The following is a 6,101-nucleotide window of genomic DNA, read 5'->3' as shown; positions in this document are numbered from 1 at the left end:
CGAGTGGAGCTCCAGTGCAGCAGATTATTAGAAACCTTTGAAGGGAAAAAAAATGAGCTTTTAGAGTAAAACGTGTGGAGTTGTTCCTGTTGTCTCTGCATTCACCTGCACAGCCTGCAGGAGGCGCGATGGAAGCGGCACCTGCAACTCTGATGTGTGTAAATCCTGTAAACTGCATTTCTCTGTTTGGATAATAAATCTGTGATTGTCGTTAAAGTGATTGTGTTTAAATTATTTTATAAACCTAAGTAATAGTGTCCTTATTACCGGGGATGTTACTGCCAGAAAATTAGGGTTTTTGTTTTACTGCAAATTCGGATTTATGTAAAATAAATAAAAAAATTCTCTTTAGTCTCATTTTATTCCTTACAATTCGTTTAATTTAGTTTCAGCCTACTCATTATTCTTTCTTTTTTTTCCCCTTTTTTTTAAAAATAACTTAAAAAGTAAATTTAATCATTTTTTGAAAAGAAAATATTTTTTCCTGAGATAAGGCTATATAGTAAGGCATAAAAATGAAAAAAAATTCCTGAGGTAAGGCTATAGTACAGAATAAAAATTAAAACAAGTTGGATTTTTTTATTGTATGACTTTCTGAGATAAGGCTGTGCATAAAAATGAAAAAATGTTTTTTTTTCTGAGGTGAGGAAGTCATACACGTTTTTTTTTTGTTTTTTTTAAAGTTCTAAGATAAAACTATAGTAAGGATTAAAAAAAGAAATAAAAAATACAGTGATAAGGCTATAGTAAGGCATACATTTTTTTAAAAAAATATTTTGAGGTAAGGCTATAGGAAGGCATAAAAATTCCAATAAATAATTCTAAGAAAAAGCTATAGTAAGGCATAAAAATGAAAAAAAAAGATAATCTAAGGTAAGGCATAAAAATGAATTATGAGATAAAGCTCTATGGCATAAAAATAAAAAAAATCATGAGATAAGGCTATAGTAAGTTATAAAAATGAAAAAAATATATTTTTTTTTACGCAGGCAAGGCTATAGTAAAACATAAAAATGAAAGCAAGATAGATTGTTTTTCTGAGATAAGGCTTTATATTAAGGTTTAAAAATGAGGGAAAAAATTTTTTGGGATAAAGCTATAGTACGGCATAAAAATTAAAAAAGTTGGATTTTTTATAGTAAGATACGAACGCAAAAAAAAAAATTATTTTTTCCGTGATAATGCTAAGGCATAAAAGTGAAAAAAATTATTTTTTTCCTGCGGTAAAGCTAAAGTAAGGGATAAAAAGTGGGGAATAAAAATATGTGATAAGGCTGTATAGTAAAGGATAAAAATGTAAAAAGATTTTAAAAAAAATCTGAGGTAAGGCTATAGTAATGCATAAAAATGAAAAAAAAGTTGGATTTTTTTTTTCTGAGATAAGGCTAAGCATAAAAAATTTAAAAATGAATTTTTTTCTGAGGTGAGGAAAGCATACAATTTTTTTTTTTTTTAAAGTTCTGAGATAAAACTACAGTATCTAGTAAGGCTTAAAGATGAGAAAAATATTTTAAAAAAAAACCTGATAAGACTATAGTAAGGCATGAAAATGAAAAACTTATTTTGAAGTATGTGCGTTATATTTATAGTAGTTTTTAGAGTCTAATTTTCGGTTTTTGATGTTTATTGTAACTTGCTACAATTTTAGCCTGTTTTAAGTATGTGTATTATATTTATATTAGTTTTTAGGGTCTAAGGATGGTCTTCACTCAATTTTGAAATTTTTTGGAATTTGTGCCTTATTATAGCCTTACCTCTGAAGTTGGGTCAATTTTCAATTTTTGCTATTTTTTGTAACTTGCTGTCTTCTTAGCCTGTTTTAAGTATGTGCATTATATTTATAATAATTTTTAGGGTATATTGATGGTCTTAACTCAATATTGGAATTTTTGAATTTTTTTCATTTCACGCCTTACTATAGCATTACTTCCAAAGTTGGGTGAATTTTCTTTTTTTCTATTTTTTGTCCCGCTTTTCATTCTTTGCCCGTTTTAAGTATGTGCACTACATTTATATTAGTTTTTAGGGTCTAAGGATGATCTTAACTCAATTTTGAAATTTTTGGATTTTGTGCCTTATTATAGCCTTACCTCTGAAGTTCGGTCAATTTCCGCTTTTTGTCATTTTTCGTGCCTTCCTGCATTTTCAGCCCGTATGTGCATTACATTTATATTAGTTTTTAGGGTCTAAGGATGGTCTTAACTCAATTTTGAAATTTTGAATTTTTGGATTTTGTGCCTTATTATAGCATTACTTCCAAAGTTGGGTGAATTTTCTTTTTTTCTATTTTTTGTCCCTCTCATCATTCTTAGCCCGTTTTAAGTATGTGCATTACATTTATATTAGTTTTTAGGGTCTAAGGATGGTCTTAACTCAATTTTGAAATTTTTTGGATTTTGTGCCTTATTATAGCCTTACCTCTGAAGTTGTGTCAATTTTCGATTTTTGTCATTTTTCGTGCCTTACTGCATTTTCAGCCCGTTTTAAGTATGTGCATTATTGATAAAGTAGTTTTTAGTGTTTAATGATGTTCTTAACTCAATTTTAAAATGTTTTGATTCGGTGCCTTATTATAGCCTTACCTCTGAAGTTGGGTCGATTTTAAATTTTTGCCATTTTTTGTAACTTGCTGTCTCCTTAGCCCATTTTAAGCATGTACATTATATTTATATTAAATTTTAGGGTCTAAGGATGGTCTTAACTCAATATTGGAATTTCTGAATTTTTTTCATTTCATGCCTTACTATAGCATTACTTCCACAGTTGGGTGAATTTTCTTTTTTTCTATTTTTTGTCCCGCTTTTCATTCTTTGCCCGTTTTAAGTATGTGCATTACATTTATATTAGTTTTTAGGGTCTAAGGATGATCTTAACTCAATTTTGAAATGTTTTGGATTTTGTGCCTTATTATAGCCTTACCTCTGAAGTTCGGTCAATTTCCGCTTTTTGTCATTTTTCGTGCCTTCCTGCATTTTCAGCCCGTTTTAAGTATGTGCATTACATTTATATTAGTTTTTAGGGTCTAAGGATGGTCTTAACTCAATTTTGAAATTTTTGAATTTTTTGGATTTTGTGCCTTATTATAGCATTACTTCCAAAGTTGGGTGAATTTTCTTTTTTTCTATTTTTTGTCCCTCTCATCATTCTTAGCCCGTTTTAAGTATGTGCATTACATTTATATTAGTTTTTAGGGTCTAAGGATGGTCTTAACTCAATTTTGAAATTTTTTGGATTTTGTGCCTTATAGCCTTACCTCTGAAGTTGTGTCAATTTTCGATTTTTGTCATTTTTCGTGCCTTACTGCATTTTCAGCCCGTTTTAAGTATGTGCATTATTGATAAAGTAGTTTTTAGTGTTTAATGATGTTCTTAACTCAATTTTAAAATGTTTTGATTCGGTGCCTTATTATAGCCTTACCTCTGAAGTTGGGTCGATTTTAAATTTTTGCCATTTTTTGTAACTTGCTGTCTCCTTAGCCCATTTTAAGCATGTACATTATATTTATATTAAATTTTAGGGTCTAAGGATGGTCTTAACTCAATATTGGAATTTCTGAATTTTTTTCATTTCATGCCTTACTATAGCATTACTTCCACAGTTGGGTGAATTTTCTTTTTTTCTATTTTTTGTCCCTCTTTTCATTCTTAGCCCGTTTTAAGTATGTGCATTACATTTATATTTGTTTTTAGGGTCTAAGGATGGTCTTAACTCAATTTCGAAATTTTTTGGAATTTGTGCCTTATTATAGCCTTACCTCTGAAGTTGGGTCAATTTTCAATTTTTGCTATTTTTTGTAACTTGCTGTCTTCTTAGCCTGTTTTAAGTATGTGCATTATATTTATAATAATTTTTAGGGTATATTGATGGTCTTAACTCAATATTGGAATTTTTGAATTTTTTTCATTTCACGCCTTACTATAGCATTACTTCCAAAGTTGGGTGAATTTTCTTTTTTTCTATTTTTTGTCCCGCTTTTCATTCTTTGCCCGTTTTAAGTATGTGCATTACATTTATATTAGTTTTTAGGGTCTAAGGATGGTCTTAACTCAATTTTGAAATTTTTTGGATTTTGTGCCTTATTATAGCCTTACCTCTGAAGTTCGGTCAATTTCCGCTTTTTGTCATTTTTCGTGCCTTCCTGCATTTTCAGCCCGTTTTAAGTATGTGCATTACATTTATATTAGTTTTTAGGGTCTAAGGATGGTCTTAACTCAATTTTGAAATTTTTGAATTTTTTGGATTTTGTGCCTTATTATAGCATTACTTCCAAAGTTGGGTGAATTTTCTTTTTTTCTATTTTTTGTCCCTCTCATCATTCTTAGCCCGTTTTAAGTATGTGCATTACATTTATATTAGTTTTTAGGGTCTAAGGATGGTCTTAACTCAATTTTGAAATTTTTTGGATTTTGTGCCTTATTATAGCCTTACCTCTGAAGTTGGGTCAATTTTCGATTTTTGTCATTTTTCGTGCCTTACTGCATTTTCAGCCCGTTTTAAGTATGTGCATTATTGATAAAGTAGTTTTTAGTGTTTAATAATGTTCTTAACTCAATTTTAAAATGTTTTGATTCGGTGCCTTATTATAGCCTTACCTCTGAAGTTGGGTCGATTTAAATTTTTGCCATTTTTTGTAACTTGCTGTCTCCTTAGCCCATTTTAAGCATGTACATTATATTTATATTAAATTTTAGGGTCTAAGGATGGTCTTAACTCAATATTGGAATTTCTGAATTTTTTTCATTTCATGCCTTACTATAGCATTACTTCCACAGTTGGGTGAATTTTCTTTTTTTCTATTTTTTGTCCCGCTTTTCATTCTTTGCCCGTTTTAAGTATGTGCATTACATTTATATTAGTTTTTAGGGTCTAAGGATGGTCTTAACTCAATTTTGAAATTTTTGAATTTTTTGGATTTTGTGCCTTATTATAGCATTACTTCCAAAGTTGGGTGAATTTTCTTTTTTTCTATTTTTTGTCCCTCTCATCATTCTTAGCCCGTTTTAAGTATGTGCATTACATTTATATTAGTTTTTAGGGTCTAAGGATGGTCTTAACTCAATTTTGAAATTTTTTGGATTTTGTGCCTTATTATAGCCTTACCTCTGAAGTTCGGTCAATTTCCGCTTTTTGTCATTTTTTCGTGCCTTCCTGCATTTTCAGCCCGTTTTAAGTATGTGCATTACATTTATATTAGTTTTTAGGGTCTAAGGATGGTCTTAACTCAATTTTGAAATTTTTGAATTTTTTGGATTTTGTGCCTTATTATAGCATTACTTCCAAAGTTGGGTGAATTTTCTTTTTTTCTATTTTTTGTCCCTCTCATCATTCTTAGCCCGTTTTAAGTATGTGCATTACATTTATATTAGTTTTTAGGGTCTAAGGATGGTCTTAACTCAATTTTGAAATTTTTTGGATTTTGTGCCTTATTATAGCCTTACCTCTGAAGTTGGGTCAATTTTCGATTTTTGTCATTTTTCGTGCCTTACTGCATTTTCAGCCCGTTTTAAGTATGTGCATTATTGATAAAGTAGTTTTTTAGTGTTTAATGATGTTCTTAACTCAATTTTAAAATGTTTTGATTCGGTGCCTTATTATAGCCTTACCTCTGAAGTTGGGTCGATTTTAAATTTTTGCCATTTTTTGTAACTTGCTGTCTCCTTAGCCCATTTTAAGCATGTACATTATATTTATATTAAATTTTAGGGTCTAAGGATGGTCTTAACTCAATATTGGAATTTCTGAATTTTTTTTCATTTCATGCCTTACTATAGCATTACTTCCACAGTTGGGTGAATTTTCTTTTTTTCTATTTTTTGTCCCTCTTTTCATTCTTAGCCCGTTTTAAGTATGTGCATTACATTTATATTAGTTTTTAGGTCTAAGGATGGTCTTAACTCAATTTTGAAATTTTTTGGATTTTGTGCCTTATTATAGCCTTACCTCTGAAGTTGGGTCAATTTTCAATTTTTGCCATTTTTTGTAACTTGCTGTCTTCTTAGCCTGTTTTAAGTATGTGCATTATATTTATAATAATTTTTAGGGTATATTGATGGTCTTAACTCAATATTGGAATTTTTGAATTTTTTTCATTTCATGCCTTA

Source organism: Gouania willdenowi, chromosome 17 (genome assembly GCF_900634775.1).
Source record: "Gouania willdenowi chromosome 17, fGouWil2.1, whole genome shotgun sequence".
NCBI classification, from domain to species: domain Eukaryota; kingdom Metazoa; phylum Chordata; class Actinopteri; order Blenniiformes; family Gobiesocidae; genus Gouania; species Gouania willdenowi.
This window is presented reverse-complemented; position numbering follows the sequence as displayed.